We start from the raw sequence: 27,978 nt of genomic DNA, 5'->3' as shown, positions 1-27,978 counted from the left end.
TCTGATAGTTATCGGATGCCCTAAATAGCTCAAACTTTATTACATTTTAGCAGATAAAAAATGCCGAAATTTAACAGGGTAAAACCGTAAGGTATTTACTGTATCATGCAGATTTTTGTGTGTTAAACACCAAAATCTGCATGTTATTCCCCAATAACTTGTGAAACGACAGAATTGCTTGGTTTGTTATGCACACACAACCATCTCTGTGCATAGCATTACTTACCCAAACGTACTGTAGCATGAAAATGTCAGAATGATGAATATAGCCTGTAGCATCCAGCTACAAAGAACCACAGACACAGGTTCTTATATCTAAGAGCTTTATTTCTTACAACTAGTCTTGACCCTGTCCCTACTCTAACTGCCCTCATCCTGTCCTGACCCCTCCTCTTCCCCTCAGCCCACCTAGCTCCGCCCACCCCAGCTACTAGACCGTCAACCATATTACATCTCCCCCTTTCTTAACAAAATGAGCTTATTGTCTTCAATGTTCGCAATTCTTCAATCCACCACACGGGTCGGCGGACAGCCTGTTCTTCAAGCCTCAGTAATGTCGAATCCGTGGTGGGCTTGGTTTTGGTCAATCTTTCCGTTGTCTTAATCAGGGCATTCTTGACCACGTTGCGTGTGAACTGCTTACTCTCATACTCCACAGTCATCATGTTTCCTTCCTGTGGTGTAACTGTTGGTTCAGATGCTCGGTCTCTTTCATGAGTGGATAATGTTCTGGTCCTCTTCTGAGCACCCGCATCTACTTTTACTTCCTTTTGTCTTGTCCAGTCGAGGACAACACTGTCCTCCAATTCAGGGTCATATATACCAGACAGTACGGTACTATCTGACGAGACAGTTTTGGTTTGGTTCGATAACTCATTCGTGGCCTCGGGTTGTCTGGCAAACTCGTGGGCTATCTGTGCATAGGCATGTCTCTCTCTCATCCGATGATGATCTCTCTCTACTGACACGTCCAGCTTTCCTTGCGGAGTGACTGGCTGGTCCCTTCTCATTCGGTGACTAAGGTCCATTGTCTCTGTTTTCCTTTTGTAGTTCCTTTGAGTCAGCCTCGCGGACCCCTTCAGGGGTGACGGTGTCTGATCTATGTCTGGACATACTTGTGACTGACATGACAGGTTGTCTTGTGGAGTGACTGAGTATTCAGAGACCTTAGTGTGTGACATGTTGCTCTTGAAGGGAAGGATGTCCTCTGGTTCCATGGTGCGTTCGGGTGGTTGACGCCATGGCTGTTGTCGGGACCATGACTCGGTCGACTCACGGGGTTGAACAGACGTGCTCTCTGGGTCAGAGAAGTCTTTTGTCGACTTCCAGGATCGGACAGATGTGCTTTCTGAATCAGAGGAGGTCCTGGCCATACCCCTTTTAAAGGACCGGACAGACGTGCTCTCTGAACCAGAGGAGTTCCTGACCATAGACGTGCTTTCTGGGTCAGAGAAGTCTTTTTTCGACTTCCAGGATCGGACGGACGTGCTCTCTGAATCAGAGGAGTTCCTGGCCATACTCCTTTTAAAGCGTTCCTTTGAGAGTGTATCGAGTAATGGATTTCTGAAATGAGTAGGCCGTGACACGCTGTTCTTTGACTCAGGGTTGTCTTTAAGACGCTTCTCCGGGTGCCTTTGTCGACTTGTCTTTGACGTCGTTTCATTTGAGAAGTTGTTCAACAACGACGTGCTTGTTCTTTGTGTTTGATCTTGAGGTTTTCCATCTTTGCCTTTCCCACATATCAACAACTTCTTCTCAGTTTCTTCGTTGTCCCAGGTGCCATTGATGCATTGGTCTTTTCCTATTCGTTGTTGGGGAGGGTCAGTTTGTCTTATGCGACCTATTTCTTCTTCCTACTTATTTGGTGCTCGGACACCCATGATACGGATGTGATGTGTTGTCCTGCTGGATGTTCCTTCAGACTCGTCTTCACAACTTGGCAGAGAATGTTCCTGCGCCAACTTCCAGTTTTGACCATTTTGATCTCTTCCTCTATAGTTTGTCTTCCATACTCTCTTGTTGTGCAGGTTGCCATCTTGTCCAGGAAAGCGATCTGTCCCACTTGACGCTCCCTCCTCGTCAGACTTTGAATGACACCTTGAGGGTGAAGAACTCCTTGAGGTTGTCCTTTGACTGATTGACTCGGAGTGCTCCTTGTCACTTTGTCTCTCCCGTTGTCTTTTCACTGGTCTGCCTTCCCTCTCTCTCTTTTTTGTTTTGTGCATTTTCCGAGTTTCATCCGTCCAGGCATCTTGATATTTTGCCTTCAGAGGCAGGTCCTTTGATCTGTCTCTTGCCTTGACGTGTATTCCAATTTCAGCCTTCCTAATAATTTCTTCTAATGACCAATTTCCTCGCAGGCTCTTGAGCTTTGTGTCGGGGTTTGCGCAGCCTTCAATTATCCGGAGTCGAACTGCGTCCTCATTCGTAAAGGTGTTAAAATGGCAGCCTTGTACCAGGTTTTGCAACTGAATGATGAACATTGGCAATGGTTCGCCTGGTTCCTGCCGAGCTGTATTGAAAGCGATGCGATCATGATCCACTTCCGCTTGTGCGGAGAGCCGGGCACATAGCTTCTCTTGGAGTCTTTCATAGATTTCTGTGTCTTCTTTGGAAAATGTTTTGAATGGGCATCGGCCCTCAGGACCCACCAAATGGAGGAGCAGCATTAGACATTTCCTCTCTCTTTGTTCACCATTGGCGTCCAGGAAGTCACCCAATGTTGCCAGCCATTGGTTCCGTTTGAGACACAGACTCCAGGTATCCATCTGCACCCCTGGGGGGGGTACTTCAATGCAGGGATTGAACCGTTGTGCTACTTCTTCTCCCACCATGAGAGGAGGATTCTGATAGATTATATTCACAGGGCACGGGCTGTTCACTCGGCTTCTCGTCTTCTTAGCTGATCCTTTTTAGTCGAGGCCTTCGGTCTGGTCATTTGCTGGGATGTTGATAATCTTTGCAACCATTACAGTATGCGCCGGTGATCCCAACTTATATTTTGTGCGTTCCGAAACGTCCACCACTCAGCTGCACTGTGCTAGACACAGGCTCCTTCTCTTTCGAGTCGCATGCTAATGGCAGGTGGTTACCGACTCTTTCGCGATGATGCTGGGTACGTTTGACATCTTTGTTCGTTCGGGCGTTCCCTGTACACTAGTGCAAGTCCTCCAGTCACTTCAGTGTATGTTGTGCTTGTCTCTGGGACTGTCCTTCACAGTTTTGCCCTCTTCTGAACCTCGTGCGATGCTGTCCAGTAGCTCCTCTCCCTTTTACGCTCTTCGGTATGTGTTCACCATCACCTTTACCTGTCGCTTGCGTTTGCTTATGCTTGTTTGCTTATTCACGCCAATGCTTGTTGGTTTCTTTTCGCCACTGCGTGTTGGTTTCTACTCGCCAATGCTTGTTTGTTGGCTCTTGACAGTGCTTGTTTCTTCTTCGCCAATGCTTGTTTGGCCTTCGCCAATGCTTGTTTCTATTATGTTCGCCAATGCTTGTTTATTTGCTTTTGACAATGCTTGTTTTTTTCTATTCGCCAATGCTTGTTTATTTGTCCTCATCAATGCTTGTTTCTACTTGGTGCCTGACTTCAAAATGGCCGCTCTGCAACACTCAAGGGTTCTGTCCTAAAAAACGCCTGACTCAAAGATGGCCGCCGTCACTGCAGGCACACGAGGCTCTTTCTCCCGACCCACTCAGCTCCAGTTCACTCTGGACTCACCGGCCGGCGACCCCAGGGGCAGCACACATCAGGATTCATTCTTCTTTGGCCGTGGCAGCTACCAGGTGAGGTTGGGGTGGGCTCCCGCCTTACTTTTCCAAGGTCCCGCGCTCCTTCAGCGGCGCCCTGCTAAAGCTCACGCATCGGGGGTGAGGTTTTCCGACATCGGACCACCCCCGGGCTCAAACTTCAATGGGCTCAGCAGCGCTTAGCAATAGACCTTCGTGGGGGCAACAGACCTTCGTGGGGGCGATGTCCTCCACACTGAGGCACTCTTCCTCCACTTTTGGGGCTTGGCAGAGTCGGAGTGGGCTCCCGACTTCTGCTGGCGCAGCGCTCCCACTTCTTGCACGCTTCACGCATGAGTCGCGTTTCGGCGCGAACAGCGTCTCTTCTGCGAGCGAGTCAGCGCTCGGTACTTCGGCTCCCTCTTGGGTCCCTCTCGACTGTTGAGTGATAGGGTCTCCTGCTGCTGGCTTCTTTTCTCGGGCAGCAGCTTCGTCTCCCTTGGGCAGCGTTTTCTTCTCCTCGAGGCTGCCTGGGACAGGGATCTCTTGTGGGGTTCTGTGGGCTAGGTTCATGCCCATCCCACCCTCGTCGCCAGTTGTAGCATCCTGCTACAAAGAACCACAGACACAGGTTCTTATAACTAAGAGCTTTATTTCTTACAACTAGTCTCGACCCTGTCCCTACTCTAACTGCCCTCATCCTGTCCTGACCCCTCCTCTTCCCCTCAGCCCACCTAGCTCCGCCCACCCCAGCTACTAGACTGTCAACCATATTACATAGCCTAGGTGTGATTTCTACGATATTTCACTTTGTAGTATGTCTCAGGCATAAAGTTAATATCACTTCCTGAATTAAGCCCCTTCGTATGCGTAAGTGGCATAACTATAGAACACGGCTTAGGTTCAGCTTGTTAATCGTTTTTCAGGCAAATCTAAAAGTAAAGAGAACCAGTTTATGATAGGAATCTGGGTCACAGGTCCCTAGTGGGAGTGGACCTCTGGTTATCTGTACCGAGGTGCCTACAAAAATATCCCAATAGCAAAATCTATATTAAGTTAAAACGTGGTACCCATGCAGAATAGTGGTATCTGAACTTTACAGGGACAGTCACCCTCAAAAGCGTTCCTCAATGTATCTATCCATGAGACCCTACACACCATCAATACATCATCGAAATGACAAAGATTACGTTTTGTGTTTCATGAAATGCAGCACATAACCTTATATTTTAATTGGGCACTAGTTTCAGATCTCTGATGTGTTAAACATAGAACATTTGCCAAAACAATTAAATACAAACAAACAGCAGGTGGCAAATGTATTACACGGGGTACTTCTGAGACGCGAATCCTTTCTCCCTCTCAGGTTCTTCCCCCATTCTCCCTCCCATTCTTTCCCCTGGTCCGTTCTCCATAAGGTAATTACTACTATCTTCCACTTAGTTCTGTACATACATTTTATTCCTCACCTTGTGATCATGTGATAGGGCTGTAACACATTTCCTTGTGTTTGTCTCAACCCCGACCTTCTCAGGCGCTAGCAATGCAAGATGTTTCACTGTCACGTCGAAGTGAATAAACAATGGGAGAACACAAGTATCTAAAACAGTCTATAGTTTAGCCTGTTGGATAAAAGAGTCTGTAAATTTCTGTAGATGGAAACCTTCTTTTTCGTATGCTTTCAGGCGCTAGCTATCCTAAGGACGCTGCCCCATGTGATGAGATCTTGGATTACCTTTTTTGCGCTTTGCCACTGGGCCCATGTCTGGTGAGGGTATAACATCCCTTGTGGCATTTCCATTAAGAGGTGGAGATATAGGGGCATATTTACAAAGGCTCTATTTCCGCTTTTCTGGCTTAAAAAGCCAAAAAAGCAGCGATAAAACTATCGCCCTATTTATGCTAACATGCATAATCGCATGTTAGCACCCTTTTTCCCAACGCCTCCCTTTGCATCTCTAATAAGATGCAAAGTGGGCGTTACTGGGCGTACCCCGGATGGACTACCTTGCAAATATCGCTGATGTTCACATCACAATATTTACAAGGCAACCAACAGGATTTTAGCACATGTTAGATTTTGGCAAAAACAGCAGTTTTTGCCAAAAACTAACGTCTGCTAAAATCCTGACCTACTTATGCCTAACATAGGGGGTGGATTGTGCTGATACGACCACAGGGTCGTACCAGCAAGGTTATTGCTGCTTTGCATGGAACATCGCTGGAAAACCAGCGATGTTCCCTGCAAAACGGCGATTTCCCCGCTATTACTGATAATTATATCGCCCTGGGGAAACGCTTTGTAAATAACGCGCTAACAGGGCGATATAATACAGCGATAGATGGCAATAAATAAAAAAGGGCTAAGCGCGCTTTGCGTTTATTTATTGCCGTCCTTGTAGATATGCCCATAGTTCTTTCCGAGTCAGAAACAGTGGAGACACAATGAATAAAAGCCTCAGTCGTGCACCCAGTTTGTGAGACCAGAGCAGGTGTCTTAGAAAAACGTCTGTCGGCAAAATCAATCTCTTTAGTAATCACCCCCACAGCACATTCTAGAAAGCCATCTATTTACCTTTTTTTTCCACAGATCTTGAATTTTCTCATGTTTGCAAAGATATGACCAAAAGAGTGGTGGCCGATCCTGCTCTGAACAGATGGACCCTGCGTGTCTTGGGCTTTGGGATGAGAATTGTGTTTAATGGTGATTCAGCAGGCAGCGAGGAGGAGGGTCCACCAACTCCCCCTTCCTCCAGGTGTAGCAGCAGGACTCGGGGACAGGTAGTCTCCCCTTGAGGCAGTGTTTGAAACCCACAATTTGGGGTCAAAATAGCGGATTAATACGACCAGAAGGATCCAAGGAGGAGCTGCTTACCCATTTGCCACCTTGCTCCAGGGGTAGCAGCAGGACTCTGGGATAGGTAGCCACACTCTCCAGCAGCATTTGTGTGTATCCATGACAGCTAACTTCATGAGATAATTGTTCAGCCTGCATTACTTATTGTCTCTTTTGCCTTGTGAACAGTGGCCTTTTCTGATCACTTGTGTACATTAACATGAAAATGAGTGTGCTTCAGTATCAGGGCTACCTGGCCAGTCCATTAGCAATGAATTTTGGCTTTTATTGTTCCCCTATTATTTATTTGCCTCTCCTCTTTTTTGTTTCAGTGTTTCTTAAGAGTTTCCTACCGGTCTCTAAGCAGTGTGAATGGTTGGTTGCTTGCTGCTCACTTCATCTGCAGTGTGCCTTTTTCCATGTAGCCACTACCTCCAAGCCAGGAGATCATTATGACATGGTGTTGTCCATAGTGTAGCTTTGTGTATCATGGCCAACATGTTGTGTTTAAATGTAATGGTCATGCTTGAACTTTAAAAAAAAAGTATAGACCATTTCTAATACCTTTACAAAACGGACACCCTGATATGTTTAGTTTTGTTTTTATAAACGTATGCCTGCTGTGTTTCAAAGGCAGCATTTTTTCTTTTTTCTACTTGTGCTCTTTAAATTTATTATGATAGATTATTGAGTTTGTATTGTTGTATTGCTGCTATGGCAGAGGGTGAATTTAAGGACGACTCACTGGATTGATGAACGGGTGTACATGTGCAAAGTGACAAAGTGTGTGTATGATGTTTCACTGAGTATCTACACCCATCGGTGACTCAGAGGGCACTTTAATTCACAAGCCAGATCTGTTGGCATTCCCAATGCTTGTGCCTCGAGTGCGAAGAGCTAAATGGGGAGGCAGAGCCTTCTCCAACCTGGCCCCAATATGGTGGAACAATGTTCCCTTAGAGATCAGGATTTTACCCTCAATGCAATATTTCAGAAAAGCTTTGAAAACATGGCTCTTTGGTAAAGCATACCCTTAGCTTTTGGTTCTGCCTTTTCTTTCCTTTTTTGATTTCTTTGGTAGGCGCCTTGATGCCTTTGGGCAAAGTTGCGCGTTTATAAGTTTAATTTCATTCATTCATTCATTCTTGATGGGGTTTACGTCGCTGTTATGAGTTTGCATGTCCGAAGGAGGGTTGCTGTGGCAATATAGTTTGAGTTCCTCCTTTCTAACATCATATTTTATAAGGTGGCCAAAGGTGGCAGGAGGGCTGCCTTTTGGCTGAACTCGTGCAACAGAAATACCACACATGCATACTTAATTAATGCATGGGAAAATAGGGAAAAGGCAGTTTGCACTCAAATTCCTAAATACATTTTTAGAGATGAGAATAAAGTGAAATACTGACTGGTACTTGCATGGCGGAAGTAAAATGAGTCATATTTGTACTTTTTCCAGTGATTTCATGCAAGTTATATTCTCACAATCATGCACTCTTTTGTCTGGTCTGCAAGGTATGTCTTCCTACCCCAAAATAAACCTGGTGCAGAGGCCCTCACCCTCAAACAGGGAGAGAACCGAAGAGCGCCATATCCTAGTAGATATGGCGCCTCTCAGTTCTCTCCCATTCACACAAAGCAGCCCAGCAGCTTGCCTTGCGTTGCTGGAATTCTTAATAAATCTGCCTCTAAGTGTTTTAATAGCAGAGCAGATGGGCTTCCTTCACACATTTCCCCTATTCTATTGCTGCTTCAGGCGTCGTGCAATGCAATTCCGATACCACACATTTTATAAGAGTAAACATTTTAGTGTGATAAAAATCAAGAATATATCAAGTAAAGTGAAGTATGTGCACCAATGCGCTGAAAGAAGGCAATCTGGTTATATTATTTGCCTTATGAACTATGTCCATACAATATAAAAAAAAGGTACTAATTAAAAAGCAAACAAGTTGCTGAGTTTTTTCGTTTTTCGTTTGTTTTACAGCACCGTTGAACAATGCAGTATGCAGGGTTCTTCAAACTGATCTTTTTCCCTAAAGGACATTTTTCAGGGAAGCATTGATTTTTTCCTTTCTAAGAATCGTTATAGTAAGACAAACAATAGCCACTGTGCGTGCTCAGTTATATGCATGTTTTTTCCCATGAGCGCATACTTAAAAGCATACATTGATTTAACCTTTTTGTCTCACAGACTGTCAATATCATTCTATTATTTACAGTTTGTTATTTATTAAGACATCAGCAATGCAGAAAGAAAATAAAACTAGTCACACTGAAATGTACAAATAGCATGTTTAGGCATGCCTTACTCGCAGACAGGGTAAACTGCATCTCAGTTATTTAGCCGCCGTGATGCTTTGTTTTATGCATTTCATAATATGTACAGCGAAGGTTTCCATAAAAGCCATTGGGGGACTGCCAGTCCGGTAAAATCAAAGGCAAGACAGCTGCTTTTGTTTTTGATATATAGCAGCGATTCTCATTGCAAGGTCTTTACCAACAGGAGTTTGAGAAACTGCCCCTTTTTGCGAGGTCACTCCTTTTGTCCTGCAGTGTATTGCTTGTTTTGGGACCCAGCCAACCAGGGCACTGCTGTCCAGGTTCCATTGTATATGCTTTGACCCTAAAACATTTTGACATTAGCTAATCCCTGATTGGCTTATTTAATTCTCCCATAAGGCTATAGTATATGGTGTAGAAACCACACCTAAGAAATGAAAGTTAAATGCCACATTCGGTCAGCAGTACCTATTGTGCCATCCTGCCCCATGCAGGAAGGCCTTTTATGGTAGGACCAGGAACTTCATTAACTCGAAAAGGGATCTGCAATTTCACAGTAAATGTAATAGGAGGATCTGGGAGAAGCAATCTTTTTTTACCGCTAGTTGGGTTAATACCACACCTGGTTTCCACAGAGAAAGGGATTGCTCATCATTCTGGTCACACTTCTGGGTGAGCACAGAGGCTCTGCACAAGTAGAGACACATTTCCAAATCTTGAATTTTGGGAATAAGGTGCACTGTGGGTTTGTTTGCAGTAGGGGGAAAAATGAACTCCTGCAAACATAGCTAGTGCTAACCCTTGTAACAATTACCCCATTGGTAAGATCAGTGCAAGGAGTCACACCCACCCAATACCTGGGGCTAGACATAAATGTGGCGCCACAAGGCACCCTCTCAAAACACTTTCTGGACTTGTACAAAACCTGTACCTGCTGTTGAAAACCAGAAGTGCTGAACCTGCTACGACCTGTATCTAGTAGAAATAAGTGAACCCTCCTGTGTAGCTAAAGTGACCAAAGACATTACAAGGGACCATTTTCTTGAGGTGGCAAGCTGGCCAGTGGCAACTGGACCTAGACTGGGTGCTGCTCTTGGCCTCTGGCCAGCACTTTGAGAGTCTCCTAATGCCTCCCTTTTTTTCCTGGGGACCTTAGTCGTGTACTCCTGTGTTTTGATGCACTAGAAAACCCTTCCGAAACTTTTCCTCCAAATCTCCAGAACCTGCTAGAAAATGTATCCAGCCAGTAGTTCCACAGCACCAGATTGGATTTCAGCTTTGTCCTGCTCAAAGATCCCTGCACCTCCGAAGCAAAGATTAGGATCCCAATTTAAATATAGGCAGTTAGGCCGTCCTTCACCTATGCGATGGAGTATTTTATGGAGGAAGTTCTGACAGCCATATTTATAAATGTCCGTCAGGCCGAAAAACATTCTGGACTTCACAGGAACCACTGTGAAGGCGGTTTATATAGCCAACTATCCAAATGCGCGTCTGAGAAATTTGGCCAGGGTAAAGCCAAAGTAGTCTCAGCCATCTCCAAACTTTGGTCCATCCACTTTTAAATTTGGTGGCCAGACCATTGTGTTGGCAGGAAGGATCCTACACTGCTGTTGCGATATAGTAACCTTCCCGCCAACATATATATTAGGACCACAGTCCCCTTCTGAGTTTGGGACTTGGATCGTTTTTAGTGGGAAACTTCTGAAGCTCCAGGTATTGACCTTTTATTCCAGTGCAGGGCTACATTTTCAGTGGTGAAGATCTTTCCTCCCAAAAATTGAGAAGGTCCCCGTTCTGCTTTGGAATTTAGAAGGCATTTCAGAGCTTCAAAAAAGTGATAAAGTATATTTCTGAAGTGGGGTACTGAAACTTTTTTCAAAGATTTTAATATACAGACTTCCACCAGGACCAATCCACTATGTATGTTTGACCTGGACTCAATCACAGACAGCCTCAAATCGAGCCTAGGTCCTGGTATACAGCAACCATTAACTACAATTGGTGTCTTGTGCTTATTGGCACTTTTTCCACTGAAATCTTTAAAATTTTCTAAAATCAATATATCAGATCCTTGTATTGAATTTTTGATGTACTGATGTCATTTCTCTAATTTTATAAACTGAACCGGGATTTAACATATTGTGTTTTTGACTTTTTAACATGTTTGGTACTTCTAACTGATTTGCATATTTCCTTTAAGGTAAGTATGTCTGTTCTGTGCAATAGCTACCAGGGTTTGAGTGCAAGTTTAAATTATTGAAACCTTTCACTGGACTCTAGAGTTAATTACTTTATTACTTGTGGTAGATTTGTATTCACACAATTAATTATTTATTTTATTACTGGGAGGGACTGGAGATCACCATAAACCAGAATTGAAGCTCAAACCAATTTCAGGCTGTTGGCAGGATGATTAAGGAATCTTAAAGTTACTAGTCTGGTCTGCCTGCAGTACAAATTTGAGGACCATGCTTACTTACAGAAGGCACAAAGAGGTCAGTTTGAAATATAAGTGATCGAATGTGGTATGTCTTGCAACCGCCAGACTTGCGGTGGCGCAGGACTGGTAGTCCACAATTTTGCCGATTAAGACTTTGTAAGTCATATCAGTGGTGGACCGCCGGCAGTTCCCTGGCATTGGTGCAGGAGTGTATATAACAATGGAGACAGTAAGGGAAGTTACACAGGCTATGTGTGGTGGGAACTCCTGGTCCCCGTAGAAAGTTTTAACAACAATGGAGGAGTACCCCCTAGAAAGGAGAATACAGAAAGGATTGCTTCTGTATCTATAGCTTAAGGCTCAGGTTGGCACTAAGTGCCCCAGCCCTATACCGGACAGTGTTCGTCCTAGAAGAAGACCCCTCACTCACCAACCTAGTTGGTGACATGCTTCATCATCGGGGTCCCACCCCATAGGCCGAGTGCCCATAGGGTGTGCTTCAACACCTGATTACAGTGGAGCAGGTTTCTTGTTTTTTTATATGTGCAGAAAAATTACAGTGATAAGTGTATTAAAAAGGGCCAAGACTACTCACTCCAATGTCTTTATTCTTGAGTGCTTGAACCCTGTTAAAAACAATGTGGCACCTGTGACTATTTAGGAAGGCTTTGGTGTCTCGAGAAGTGTGATAAGTTTAAAAATAGCGTAGTCGCTTCATGGGCATCGGGTTATCAAAGACGTCAAGTATCCGTCACTTGCGGCTTCAGCTCATCTTGAGTACAAACCTACTTGTTTGCTACTCCCGAATGCCCCGTGGAGTCACTGTAATGGCTGGATTTTCTGTTTAGATGGGATCAGCCCCCAGGGGCCCCTGTGACCCAGCCAAAACGTACTCACCTTCCCTCCTTAGATCGTATTCACAATGAGTAAATATACAGATAAATATACAGGTTGCACCTAAGGATTGGGAATAACAATATACATATACGGATTTTCTACAATATCTTATTCACATCAGTTGGCCTCGCGGTCACCCCGACCCAGACCGTTCTACCCTAGGGCAGATCTGACACACAATCCGGTGTGTCTACACATGGGCCTGCAGAACCCAATGCTCCCTTTTCCAAATTGTTCGCGATCCTGCGAAACTAAGCGCCAGTATCCTCCCTGGCGTTCTCACTTATTCAAGCCACAATCCAGTGGGTATCGGCACTGGTCTCCCACCCAGTGTTCTCATTAACGCCGCATATCAACGACGACCACATTCCTATGAACCATTATTGGGATGATATCTCAGCAATCTACTCGGGACAAAACTAAAATAATAACTTTGAATATGGTTCCAGATTGTATAGTGTACTTCCTGCTCTTGGCATCAAAGGTCCACTCACTCCCTCTTTATTCGATCACCATTTACCTGATCGGGGTTTCTCATCCGTTCACCTAGACAGCGTTCAACTAGAAGTGCGGTTTACCTAGATTGAACATGAACACCAGGTACACAATAATTCTATGTGAATTAGGGTATTTATTAACAATAGACATAAATCACATTACTATGCAGCATAACATTTGCAAGAAAAAGGTAAAGATTAGAGTGCACATCCTACATAAATTGGGCGGGTATCACCTGGTTAGTGGGAAGTCTGGACTCGGCAGTCATCTAGGCTCCTGTCTCGTCTCTGGGTCCTGGCTCGCCTTGCAGTCACCCTCAGCCGTCACAAGTACATGTCTGCACCGCTAGGCTCGACCTCGTCTGCTCTCCCTCAGGACCTCGGAACCTTGCTGTTTATTAGCTACCGTCTCTCTCTCTCTCTGTATCAGTGCGCTCCGCGCTACTTCTCGTTCAGTCTATCTCAGAGAGTTTCGGTCTTAAATCTTTCTCCGACTTCAAAGATGGCGACTCATCCACCATGAAAATGAATAATGGCAGAGATGCTAACGGCTAGATGCCGCCTACGGACTAACTGACAAAAAGACTAACACCTTCGCTAATATCAAAGCCCGTTCCTTCATGGAAATACACGGCCAGTAACCTGCCGCCCACCAAATTCTTGTACCTCCCCGTACCAAGGACACTTTCCCAGCTGGCCAGCCTGAAGTTGTGTCTTCGGAGTGGAGAAAAATACATTCCTTCGATAAGGGTCAGCCTGAACCGGTTCTCTCCAAGCGAACAACAGCTTGAAACTAAAACATTACTCTTCACCTAGAAAGCCTTCTCGAGCTACCGGGCAGAAAGCAAAATGGAGTCTGTCTCGTTTAAGGCCTACGGAGCCCATAATATGCATAGCTCCATGAAAAACAGATCGGCATGTTAGCAAATGAGTGAATCATGACTAGTACTTATATATCTATCCCCTAACTTAAATTCATAAGCCTTACTCTAGGGGAAATAATACGAAAATGCCTTTATATATATGTAAGACAGGGTCCCTGTCTATCGGCCTAATCCCTGTGCTATGGGGGTGATAGGCTGGAGTCACTCTCCATCATTCTCCATCTCCAAAGAGCTAGCAAAAAGACAGCCATAACATTACACCCCTTGACTCCAGTCTATTAACCACAAACTAAATAGAACTAACGTCAGTAGACGAATAATATGAAACAAAACTAACTGATCTACGACCCTTCGTAAGTCTAAAAAATTGTAGCAGGGAAGGGATACACTGAATAAAGCAACAAATTGCTATAAGGATACAGACAGCAACAATAACCCCCCCTAAAATTTGTCGCATGAAATGCATGTCAGGGAGCCAATTAAAAAGCCAGTCAAAGAAACCCTGATCTATATGTTCTCTGATTTCTGCAGTCAAGTCGTGGAGTTTGTTAATGTGGGACTGGATATCTTTAGAATGGTCAGACAAATTAAAACAGCATAGACCTTCAAAATCAGAGCACTCGTGCCCATGTTTTAACAACAAATAATCGATTGCTGCACGGTTTTGCAAAATAGCTCTACGTTCACCTTGGGAATCTAATAATAAATCTGATAAAACAGTAGACGTTTGGTTTATAGACTTCACCATCCAGCAGGCCATTTTGCCGATTGTTTTGGCATTATAAACGGCCAATGCTGGAACACCAATAATAGAAAAAGCTAAACCAAGATATTCTGATCTGGAATAAAGATGAACAGAGGAATCACAGTCTTCATGTAATGACATTGAGTCTCGGACAATACGGGAATGGGAAGGAGGATGTGAAGAAAACATTAGCAAACTTAATCTAGTGATGGCACATGGGCCACCAGAAATATTCGCAGGAATATAGGGCCAAGATGAATTCCCGCAGGAAAAGAGCCATCCAGCTGGCAATAACATTGAACGATAATGGCTAGTTGCTACTACTAAACGTTTACAGGTCATATTGTTCTTCACTGAAAGGCATGAATTAGGAAGTCTCTTTGAACATAACAAACGTTGATGAAATGAAAAAGTAGTAGCGGCTTGGAGTTTCAACCGCAAACACTCGGTAATAGCCTTAGGGTTACAGGTCATAACGAAGCAAAGATCACCAGGGGTAATATTAAAAGTAGTAATTCTGGAATTAATAGGGATATCAAGGTCTGGAAGAAGAGTACATGAGGGACAGAACTCGTGGGCCGCAAAATCGCCCAGAATAACATTAGGTCGGGCATTGGATACATTAAACACATGGCGCAAAGTCTCAGTGGATGCAGGGACAGCTACCAAACAGGTCGCTAGAATGTCAGTAACACTCTTCATAGGAGTGAGGCAAAAATGCGGAGAGTTCGTCACCCGCTTCGCGAGTGTGACCCAGAAGTTTGAAGAAGTACGCCACGCAGACCGCGTGGCTCTTATAATCCCATCAACCGGCGTCGGTGGATCCTCTCCTCTCCCGGCGTAGCAAGCCAAAAGGAGTCCAACGCCGACACATCCTGCAGCAGCAGTCCAAAGAATGATCTGAAACAATACAAATACAGGCCTTAATCATTCTCGTAAGTAACATTTATCAGCTGGGACAGCTTCCCAGCCATCTTTCCCTGGCTTCATCACCAAAACGGTGTTGTCATGACCGGTCGCAATAATATCAGCCTGTTCAGGAGGATTTTTAGGCGATTGCACCCATATTTTAGCTCCAGGAAGATCAGACGATCCGAAGCCTTTTTGTCCTCGCACAGTTAGCAACGTTGGGGCAGAGCCTTTCTTGATCTCACCACTGAAGACAGGCATAATCAGTAACTGAGCAACACGGTCAGACTTTTTGATCAATAAGTCAGTCTCACTGCTATTAAGCAAGAGAACCTTAATCTCTCCCTGATAATCACTGTCAATCACTCCTCCGAGTACTTGTACACCTTTCAGGGCCAGGCCAGATCTAGGGGCAATTAATCCAAAACTACCGGCAGGTATAGAGACACCAATGCCAGTTTCAACAATGATTCGATCTTTTCCTGGAAATTGTGCATCATTTAATGCATGCAGGTCAAGGCCTGCGGAACCTGGGGTTGCTCTACATGGAGCCAAAGCACCGGGGGTAATTTCCCAATATGTTACAGTATTCGAAATAGAATTAGGTTTTGCATCAACATGTGGAGGAAACAAACGCATCAAAGGAGATTCAGCATGTAATAAAGGACGATTATTTAAAATTAACAAAGCTTGAAGTAGGACATCTCTCCACTGGCTGTAACGGTCATCAGTCAACTTGCGCAACTGTTCTTTCAACAAGCCATTCATTCTCTCAATCAGTCCTGAAGCTTGAGGGTAATATGGAATATGAAACACCCAATCTATATTATTCTCCGTACAGAATTCCTGCACCAATCTTCCACGAAAGTGGGATGCATTGTCTGATTGAATCTGGAATGGGACACCATAGTACAAAATAATGAGCTCCAGCGTTTTAATTGTATTCACTTGGGTAGCATTCTTGCAAGGGAAAGCGACCAAAAGGCCACTATAAGTATCAACCACTGTACAAATGTATTGACAGTTTCTGCTCATAGGGAGCGGACCAATATAATCAATCTGCCAAATTTGGGCGGGCAATTTACCTCGATGTAAGTGGCCTCGAACAATTTGAGGCACCTCTTTCTTTCTAGAATGCTGGCAAATGGGGCAATGTAGAATGACATCTTTAATTACAGAAAAGGGAATATGAATTCCTCTATCGGCAGCCCACCTGTTAGTGGCTTTCTCTCCAAAATGTCCTGCTTTCTGATGGGCCCACTTCGCCAATCCCGCCAAATCAGAATCCTGCATGTCAACCACTGCCTCAGAAATTTTAGACTGTTCATCTGCAATATTATGAAAAAATTTGTCAAGGGAGTCGATTGGAGTATGAGCATCCACGTGAAAGATTGTTACAGTACTCTGCGGAAGCAATTCCCAAATTTCTTGCCACAACTCTTTACCCCATAACTCCTTAGAATGCAATTCCCAATTATGAGAATGCCATATTGGCAGCCACACCGCTAGTCCATTTGCAGTGGACCAAGAATCAGTGAAAATGTGACATGTACCTGGTAACTCCTGTTTCAAAACTTGATAAACCGCATAGAGTTCAGCATATTGACTACTCTTACCGTCTCCAGTTGTGCATAACAATTTCTTTGTAGTCGGGTTATAAGAAACAGATTTCCAATGTCTTTTGTCACCAATGAATTTCGCAGAACCATCCGTAAACCACACATGTTTTCTATCCTCCGCGGACAGATCATCAAATGATTTACCCCACTTCACGGGAGACTCCTGCACTACGGGAACCGAACACTCACTTTCAGCCTCATTGGAGGGCGCCTGCGCCACTCGCTCATGTAAAACCGCCACACCTTTCGGACCCACACGTGCCCTGTCCTGAATGTACCATTTCCATTTAATCACACTAGCCTCCTGAGCATGTCCAATTCGATGGGACTTCGGTGAACTCAAAACCCACTGCATAATGGGAATTTCAGGCCTCAAAATCACAGCATGGCCTAGGGTCAATTGCTCGGTATCCACCAGAGCCCAATAACAAGCAAGCAACTGTTTTTCAAAAGGTGAGTAACGCTCACCAGCCTCTGGCAACTTTTTGGTCCAAAAACCTAATGGCACTTTTTGTCTGCCCTGCTTTTGCCACAAACTCCAATTGGCATACAGGCCTTCCACGGACACATTCAAATCCACATCACCGTCACTCACAGGCCACAAATCCAAAGCATACTGAATAGCTTCTTTAGCCAAATTAAAAGCAGTCTGTTGAGGTTCACCCCATTCAAACGCATTCTTTTTACGAGTGACTCGATACAATGGAGCCAAGATCTGACTCAAATGGGGAATATGCTGACGCCAAAATCCAAACAATCCAATAAAGCATTGCGCCTCTTTCCTGTTTCTGGGAACAGCAAAATCAAGTATTTTTCGTTTAACTTGTGGAATCACCTCTCTGTGACCCTCATGCCAATTAATTCCTAGAAATTTTACAGCTTGGGATGGAGTTTGTAATTTGTCAGGATTAATTTCCCAACCTTTTGCTCGCAAACAATCAATGATTTGATCTAAATGGGATTGTACCTGGTCTTGCGTTTCACCTTGAATCAAAATGTCGTCAATATAATGACAAATCTGAACTTGTGGATTCGTGGGCACTTCAGATAAATGTTCCGCCACCAGCCGGTGACAGATCGTAGGACTATGTACATAGCCTTGAGGAAGACTCCGGAACGTCATTTGACGTCCATTCCATGTAAAACTGAATTGTTCCTGGCATTCGGGGGCAATCGGAATTGAAAATAATGCATTAGCAATATCAATAGAAGCATACCACGTACCTGGATGCTTTTGAATTCTCTGAATCAGTGTAACAATGTCAGGCACTGCAACAGTTAATTTAGGTGTATGTTTGTTCAATTCTCGATAATCAACAGTCATGCGCCAAGAGTTGTCACTTTTGCGCACGGGCCAAACAGGATTATTCCAAGCAGATGTGACCGGAGTAATAACTCCCGCGTCAACCAAATCCTGAATCGTAGCAGTAATTTCTTCATGACCACCTGGAATGCGATATTGTTTCTGAGAAATCACTTTCGTCGCTAAAGGGATCTTAATAGGTGGCATGCGTAAACGGCCAACCCGAACGGGTCTGGTCGAAATGTACTGTTGTGTACCAAATTGATAACATCCATCATCCAAATGCAAAGTCATACCTTTCAGAATGTCAATTCCAATAATGTATTCCAAAAGTGGCACAACCAACACAGAGTATTCTCTACGAGGAATTCTACCAATTTTAATTTCGAGTGCAGTTTGAACCGCGGGTGTCTCTTTACCACCCAGACCGGTAATTGTAAAAGACTGTCCATGAAATTTTCTCGACTTACCATGAATTAAAGTGGCCTCCGCCCCAGTATCAACCAACGCTCGGGCCCTTTGGATATTACGATGTTTCCAAAAAATCTCAATATCTACATAGGGTCTGTAATCTCTGTGGGCCCACTTGCGTACCGGAGCTTGACCTATTTCCTAGTCATTTTTCCTGCGTTCCGTCAACCAAGACAGATCAGGGTAAATGTTCTCAGTTTTCTTTGGTATTAATATTTCTTGTTCATATCCGTCTCCAGTACGAAACGGATTAGTGTCAGGTTCAAAGAGTTGTGAGTTACGGTCAGAGAGTCTGTTACGATCCTCTCTTTTTCTCATGTCAGGGGAGAAACTTCTTGCATCTTGTCGTCTGCTAGAAACACGATCATCTCTACCCCTTTCGCGGTCATCCTCTCTCCCCCTCCCATCATTACGGCGGGGGGATCCATCACGTTCATAGCGCCGATCATCACGGCGATCAGAATTCACACGTCGCCTCTCATCACCACTGTCATCCGAACCACGATCATACTCATTCTTCTGCACACGACGGGCACCCTCCTTCCGATCCAAACCACGCTTACGAAACATATCCCATAGGATATTATTAGGTTCGCCATCAATTTCTTCCCTTTTGACACCATCAGCAATGAGAGCAAGAAACATGTCACGTCTAGAGAACTTATAGTCCCCACCAGTACGACCCTCAGGTCGGGATTGTCTTTCAGGTTTAAACCATTCACCCAGCTCACCAAGCTGACGAACAGACTCGAGCACAGCAGACAAAGGATTGCCAGTTTGATTAATCAATAGTGTCATCATGACCTGCTTATAAGCAACAGGGGAAGTACGTATAATGCGGTTACGCACAGAAGATGTTAAAAGACCATCCAATAACCTGTCAGCAGTACTAAGGAAGATACACGTTTTCATGACTTCCTCCTTCAAACGTTGCGACGCATCGCGCAGGGTATACCACGGTTTTTCATCAGTAGGCCAATCAGATTCAGTTGGATATTTATGATTACAGCCCTCAGACGCAAGCTGGAGCAAAGAAATTTGAACACCACCATTATAATTCCGAAAATGGTCCTGAATCGTAGAATCAGAACTTAAAGAGCAAAATCGTAAGCAATCAACAGCATCAAGCATAATACCGGCAGCGCCAAGATCATAAAGACGCACCATCCAGGTAAGCAAGGCCTCACCAGGCCGTTGTTTAAATCGTTGCAGGATGTCACTGACCTCCTGCTGAGTAAAATCTTCCATACAATCGAGAGCTATACCACCCGGATTACCAGGGGCTTGTTGTAATTTTCGTCGAAAAATCGGGTGAGCAGAAACTGCGGGAAGAGCTTCCGAGGAAGCCCGCATCTTAGATTTAACAGAACAATCAGGGCAAGCTACGTCATCCACACGGGAAGAACGAGCACGGTCACAATCGGGAGTCAAATCAATGCATGAGGCAGATTTACAATCACGTCCGGAGCGAGAAGACTCGCGCTTGTCACCCTCCTCTGCCGAGGAGTCAGAAGTATGAGAATCCCAGATATTACCGTCCCACTCGTCGGGGTTCCAATCCAGTCCAGCTTTCGCTACAACCATACGCACTTTGCGTGAAGACACACGTCCACGACGATGTTTATATTTAGATCGTGCAATACGGACCGCAGCTCCTTCGGCAATGGTCTGATATGTTTCAAGTTTATCGGCAAGCAATTTGTTTTGACAACGTAACAAAGTATGCGCATTTTGCAACTCAACACACTGTCCTTCCGAATCTTTAAACTGTTTCTGTAGTTGAACAAACCTCTCATGCAATATTCTGTATGCATTAAGAACAATCCACCCTCTGTGTCCTAAAATAGGAAGCTCATCACCCTTCACTACTAGCGCTTTCTGTAGGCATGACACCACATCGGCAGGCTCCGCCTGCTCCAAGCATGAAGACCAATTTTCACTCAAACCAGTAGAATCAGCCCACTCACGGGTCAAAGCCTCGTAAGGCGTAGACTCCCAGCCGGGAATCTGGATCGGTAATTTGAAAACCGACGATGATTTTTTCGCAAACATAATGACACGCAAAAAATTATATACACAATTATAAACAAAATTTTATACGTATAAGCCGAGCGCAAACCAACAAGATTAAAACAACATAATGCACACAGGCTACGTAAACAGTTCGTGACGCCAGATGTAATGGCTGGATTTTCTGTTTAGATGGGATCAGCCCTCAGGGGCCCCTGTGACCCAGCCAAAACGTACTCACCTTCCCTCCTTAGATCGTATTCACAATGAGTAAATATACAGATAAATATACAGGTTGCACCTAAGGATGGGGAATAACAATATACATATACGGATTTTCTACAATATCTTATTCACATCAGTTGGCCTCGCGGTCACCCCGACCCAGACCGTTCTACCCTAGGGCAGATCTGACACACAATCCGGTGTGTCTACACATGGGCCTGCAGAACCCAATGCTCCCTTTTCCAAATTGTTCGCGATCCTGCGAAACTAAGCGCCAGTATCCTCCCTGGCGTTCTCACTTATTCAAGCCACAATCCAGTGGGTATCGGCACTGGTCTCCCACCCAGTGTTCTCATTAACGCCGCATATCAACGACGACCACATTCCTATGAACCATTATTGGGATGATATCTCAGCAATCTACTCGGGACAAAACTAAAATAATAACTTTGAATATGGTTCCAGATTGTATAGTGTACTTCCTGCTCTTGGCATCAAAGGTCCACTCACTCCCTCTTTATTCGATCACCATTTACCTGATCGGGGTTTCTCATCCGTTCACCTAGACAGCGTTCAACTAGAAGTGCGGTTTACCTAGATTGAACATGAACACCAGGTACACAATAATTCTATGTGAATTAGGGTATTTATTAACAATAGACATAAATCACATTACTATGCAGCATAACATTTGCAAGAAAAAGGTAAAGATTAGAGTGCACATCCTACATAAATTGGGCGGGTATCACCTGGTTAGTGGGAAGTCTGGACTCGGCAGTCATCTAGGCTCCTGTCTCGTCTCTGGGTCCTGGCTTGCCTTGCAGTCACCCTCAGCCGTCACAAGTACACGTCTGCACCGCTAGGCTCGACCTCGTCTGCTCTCTCTCAGGACCTCGGAACCTTGCTGTTTATTAGCTACCGTCTCTCTCTCTCTCTGTATCAGTGCGCTCCGCGCTACTTCTCGTTCAGTCTATCTCAGAGAGTTTCGGTCTTAAATCTTTCTCCGACTTCAAAGATGGCGACTCATCCACCATGAAAATGAATAATGGCAGAGATGCTAACGGCTAGATGCCGCCTACGGACTAACTGACAAAAAGACTAACACCTTCGCTAATATCAAAGCCCGTTCCTTCATGGAAATTCACGGCCAGTAACCTGCCGCCCACCAAATTCTTGTACCTCCCCGTACCAAGGACACTTTCCCAGCTGGCCAGCCTGAAGTTGTGTCTTCGGAGTGGAGAAAAATACATTCCTTCGATAAGGGTCAGCCTGAACCGGTTCTCTCCAAGCGAACAACAGCTTGAAACTAAAACATTACTCTTCACCTAGAAAGCCTTCTCGAGCTACCGGGCAGAAAGCAAAATGGAGTCTGTCTCGTTTAAGGCCTACGGAGCCCATAATATGCATAGCTCCATGAAAAACAGATCGGCATGTTAGCAAATGAGTGAATCATGACTAGTACTTATATATCTATCCCCTAACTTAAATTCATAAGCCTTACTCTAAGGGAAATAATACGAAAATGCCTTTATATATGTAAGACAGGGTCCCTGTCTATCGGCCTAATCCCTATGCTATGGGGGTGATAGGCTGGAGTCACTCTCCATCATTCTCCATCTCCAAAGAGCTAGCAAAAAGACAGCCATAACAGTCACCCATGAAGCGATAGTTACCGCTTCAAGTGTTTTTCCTGAACCAGGATAAAACACTCTTTTACACCAGACCACAATTTGTGGTCTTTATTTGAACGAGGGCTGGACGCGCCTTAGCGTGTGCGGACCACCCCGCTCATAACTCACGGTCCTGACGAAAACCTAAGAATTTTTTTCATATGGTTGAAACATGTAGACCTACTTTTAAATCACATAGCACACTACGCTTTCTAGGGGGTACTCCTCCATTGGTGCAGGAGTGCCACAATGCATTATACTGAGCAGGGAGTAGCGCACTCCTGCTCAGCTTGTTGCTAGTTCCTGGAATGCCAGCTGTTTCATGGTGGAGCCTGGCCATGAAAAGGATGGCGGTGCAGGAGCAAAGGGGGAAATTCTCTGCCCCCATGTCCCCCCAACCAGGAAGAGACATTCAGAGGGGCTCAACATGTGCCCCCCTTCCTGTATTCTCCCCAGTCCAAGCACATCATAGATGTCACCACCTATGCCTTGCTGGAATTCTTTGGCTGTTCCCATTGCAGTGCCTGTTTTCAAGGCACCATCATTAGAATGGCCAAAGGACTGGCAATCATAAAACAAGCTGTACTTTTACATCTCATAGTACAGTAGGCTGTCCACCAGCGGGTTTCGTGCAGCGGAGCAGGCTTTAATCCGACACCATTGCCCCAAACTCATAATCAGGCACATAGACATTCTGGGCCCTATTACAGGTCGAGCATACTTTTCGTGGGTACACAGACAAAATATCGAGTTGGAAATATTGTGATACATAATATCGACAGCAAGAATATTGTGGTCAAGAATATCGACTTTAAGGTAAGAAATATTGTTTTTGAAAATATCTAAGTTAGTAATATCGATGGAAAAAATGTAGTTGTTTAAAATATCAATTTTTAAATTAGTGTTATGTATTTTAGTATGTATTTTAAAAGTATGTGATCTATTTTAGTATAAGTATTGCTTTTGTTATTTAATATATGTGTTAAATTTTTAGTAATGATTAATTTAATGTTAATTACATTTTGCGATTTTTAGTTATGTGTTGATTTGTGGGTTTATAGGGGAATAGGGTTTAAAGTAAATTAATATTTTTTATTTATTAGTATTTATTTAATTTAGATTGTATAGTATTAATTCTGGGAATTAATGTATTATGAATTAATAATTAATTGGGTGTTAATTTGTATTAATTAATTAATTGCTAATCTTATTAATTGTGTAATTTTTTTGGAGCTAGTTATAGGTTTATAGGGTAATAGGGTGGTAAGTAATTTAATTATAATAAAGTATTTAATATGTTTTATTTATTAGTATTTATTTAATTTAGATTTTATAGTATTAATTGTGGGAATTAATTTGTTATTAATTAATTAATAATTAGTTTTTAATTAGTATTAAATGCCATCCACGCCAAAAATGCCATAAATGCCAAAAGACCCAGAAAGTCTTAAAGTCTATGCCTGGCCCCCAAGATGGCCGACGCCGAGGACATCTCCGGACATCTCCGCCTAATAGTCTGCAGCATCCACTGAGATTTCCGTGTCTCCGCCCACTGATTCAATCACTTGGATGAAGGCTCCCACCCCCACCTCAGACCTGCCCAAAGAAAGCCCAAAAAGGAGCCTGACCATGCTTTGGACAGGCATGGAGTCGATGCCTGATCTCAAGATGACTGACACTATCCCACCCTGGCAAAAGAGAGTATGGCATTTAACTCTCGGTTAGGTTCCCCACCCAGTTTAAGGCCATACCCAGGACGCCAAAGACAACCCTCCGCCTGCTCCAACGACGCCGATGACTCCTGTTCCACTACAAGGTAAAAGTCCTGTTTCAAGACGCTCTTCCCCTCTGAACAATCATGCTAATTTTCCTGCTGAATCTTTGCCTTTCCTTTACCTCTCCTACTTGTGTCGACTTGGCCCTCCGTCCACCCACAAACGGGAAAATAGATCTCACTGACCTCACATCCCCCCTCATTAAGCGCAACTACCCCCGAGCCCAACCGATAGGGTCCCTCTCTTATATGGTCCACCGCCATATCACCTAAGATCAGGGTAAGCGGAACCACACCGAGTCCTTTCGCAACAACTAGTTCCCCTAGCCTTCTATTTCTCCCACCGCTACGCATTGGGCTTCACGCCCATGGGAGTCCCACTGTTCTTAAAGCAGAGAGGTTCCCCGCATACCGGCCAAACACTAGTCGTCTTCAGTTGCCCATAGTCTCCACTTCCAGACTAAGGAATGTTAGACGGACCGGGAGGGTCGGCCGAGATTACGGGGAGAGGTCTCCAGGGAGAGCCGTCTCCAACGACTGTACAGAGAAGTAACTTCCCCCCCACAGACGGACACCACACAAGTTTGAAGGTTAACGAGACTTTATATGCAATTCTTAGGTTACGATGATGGATACAAGGAGGTCTGGACTCAGGGGTCCCCTCGGTTCTAGTCTCTGACTTAGGAAAGGGGTAGCGGGACAGTCTTTGTTACCAATGAGTGGAAAATAGCTCTCAATCCTCGAGCTCGGCGTTCTAGATGATCGGGCCGCGGCGGAGCCAGGCAGGTCCCGAGATGGACGAAGGAAAACGACGGTCCGCGGCGGAGCCTGCAGGTCCCGGTGAAGATGGCGGTTACAACGGTCCGCGGCCACGCCAGCAGGTCCCGACGACGATGAAGGTGATGAAGATTACGAAGGCTGTGGCAGCGCCAACAGGCAGGACGATGGTGCACAAGACAGAGCTACGGCAGCGCCAGTAGTCCGTCCAGGATGAGTTCTTCTTTACGTCTCTCGACTCCAAGATACAACTGCCTTCCTGCTCTGGAGCTGCCCCAGTTATAGGGCTGGTGTGCTTTGATGTCCGGACCCTCGCACTTGGAGGTCGGGGGGTCCGGGATGAGGGAGTCCAGACACACAGCAGGGAGGTGGAGCCAGTGCCCGGGGAGGCGATGGGTGAGCGGCACTTGGCGGGGGAGAGCCATCGACACCTCTTTCTCCCATTGACTTGCCAAGTAGCCCGCTCACCTCCTGGGTGGAGGGTGGTGCCGGGATGTCTGAGGCCTGGCCAGGCCCAGGGTTGAGGTCGGCCGGAGGCCAGGCGGCCACGTGGTGGAGTGTCCAAGATGGCGCCCCGGGATGGGCGCGTAGGTGGGCAGTGGATCGGGCCCACGAGGTTGACATACTCGAGGGCAGGGGTCCCTGAGGGGACGGAGGCCGTGCAAGAGTGGTGTGGGGTTCCTGCGGGACCGGGCTGAAGCCGGGTCGGGCTGGGGGAGAGCGGCCTTCCCTGTGGCCTGTCCAACATGCGTCCCCCCCAGCTGAAGGCGGGGAGAGTTACCCATCCTCTTGGGGACTCTCCTCGTCGAGGCGGAAGAACCGGGACAGGCCATCCGCGTTGGCGTGATCTGGCCCAGGCCGGTGTTCGACTGTGAAGTCCATCCCTTGTAGGGAGATGGACCAGCGTAGTAACTTCGGGTTTTCCCCCCGCATCTGCATCAGCCACTGCAGGGGTCGGTGATCGGTCTGTACCCGAAAGTGTGTGCCAAACAGGTAGGGCCGGAGCTTCTTGAGAGCCCATACCACAGCGAAGGCCTCCCGCTCTATGGTGCTCCAGCGCTGTTCTCGCGGTAGGAGTCGTCTGCTAATGAAGGCCACCGGTTGATCCAGGCCTTCGGTGTTCACTTGGGACAGGACTGCCCCAATGCCATGGTCAGAGGCATCCGTCTGAACGATGAACTCCCGGCTGTAGTCGGGGGCCTGGAGCACCGGGGCGGAGCACATGGCGGCTTTCAATTGTTCAAAGGCAGCTTGACACTCTGGGGTCCAGTTGACTTTCTTTGGCTGGTTTTTCGACGTGAGTTCTGTGAGGGGTCCCACTATAGTACCATAGTCTTTCACGAACCTTCGGTAGTAGCCTGTGAGGCCCAGGAAGGCTCGTACCTCGGTCTGTGTGACGGGGGACTGCCATGACTGGATGGCGGCAATTTTTAGCTGCAGAGGAGCCACCAGCCCGCTTCCCACCTGGTGCCCGAGGTAGGTTACAGATCCTTGTCCAATTTGACATTTGCTGGCCTTGATCGTGAGGCCAGCCCGCTGTAAGGCTTGCAGCACTGCTCGGAGGTGGTGGAGGTGCTCGGACCAATGGTGGCTGTACACAGCGATGTCGTCTAGGTAGGCGGCGCTGAATTCTTCGAGCCCCGCCAGGACCTGATTGACGAGCCGTTGGAATGTCGCTGGAGCGTTCTTCATGCCGAAGGGCATGACGGTGAAATGGTAATGGCCATCGGGTGTGGAAAAGGCAGAACGTTCTTGTGCCCGGGATGTGAGGCCGATCTGCCAGTAGCCCGCCGTCAGGTCGAAGATACTGAGGTAGCGGGCAGCTCCCATGCGGTCGATCAGTTCATCTGCCCGGGGGATGGGATGTGCGTCTGTTCGGGTGACCGCGTTCAAGCCCCGGTAGTCGACACAGAACCGCAGTTCCGGGGTGGTGCCGGGGGTGGCCGCTTTGGGGACCAGTACGACAGGGCTGGCCCAGGGGCTGTCCGACGCCTCGATGACCCCAAGTGTGAGCATCTTGGCTACTTCTTCCTGGATGCAGGCTCGTACCCGATCTGGCACGCGGTAGGCCCGGTGGCGGATAGGGGGGCTGTCCCCCGTATCTACATCGTGCACACACCAGGAAGTGACACCTGGGGTGAGGGAGAACAGGCTGGCGAACTGTGAGAGGAGAGCTTGACATTCCTGACGTTGCTCTCCGGTGAGGGTCTCCGAGAGTCGGACCCCATCCACGGAGCCGTCTTGGTCCCGAGTCCGTAGGAGGTCAGGGAGGGGCTCGGAGTCTTCTTCCGCCCCAGTGTCTGTGGCCATCAGGAGGCTGAGTTCTGTACGCACAAAGTGGGGCTTCAGTCTGTTAGCGTGGAGGACCCGGAGTGGGTTCCGGGAGGACTCCATGTCGATGAGATAGGTGGCAGGGCCCTTGCGCTCGATTACCTTGAAGGGCCCCGTCCATTTGTCTTGTAGTGCACATGGCTCAGTGGGGGACATCACCCATACCTGTTGCCCAGGTTCAAATTCAATGGATGAGGCATTCCGGTCATACCACTTTTTCATGTCCTCTTGACTGGCCTCTAGATTGGCTTTTGCTAGTTCCCGGAACCGCCGGGTCTGGTTGCGGAGGGTTAAGAGATACCGGAAGACATCTGGAGGATTCTTTGATGGAGGCAGCTCCCAGCCTTCTTTGACGAGACTGAGTGGCCCTCGCACTGGGTGTCCATACAGCAGTTCAAATGGGCTGAAGCCCAGGGATTTCTGGGGGACCTCTCGATACGCGAAGAGGAGGCACGGCAGCAGCACATCCCACTGGCGACGGAGGGGCTCTTCCAACCCCCCGATCATCCCCTTTAGCGTGCGGTTGAACCGCTCAACGAGTCCGTTCCCTTGAGGGTGATAGGGGGTCGTGAATCGGT

Source organism: Lissotriton vulgaris, chromosome 9 (assembly GCF_964263255.1).
Source record: "Lissotriton vulgaris chromosome 9, aLisVul1.2, whole genome shotgun sequence".
Taxonomy (NCBI): domain Eukaryota; kingdom Metazoa; phylum Chordata; class Amphibia; order Caudata; family Salamandridae; genus Lissotriton; species Lissotriton vulgaris.
Note: the sequence above shows the minus strand (reverse complement) of the source record.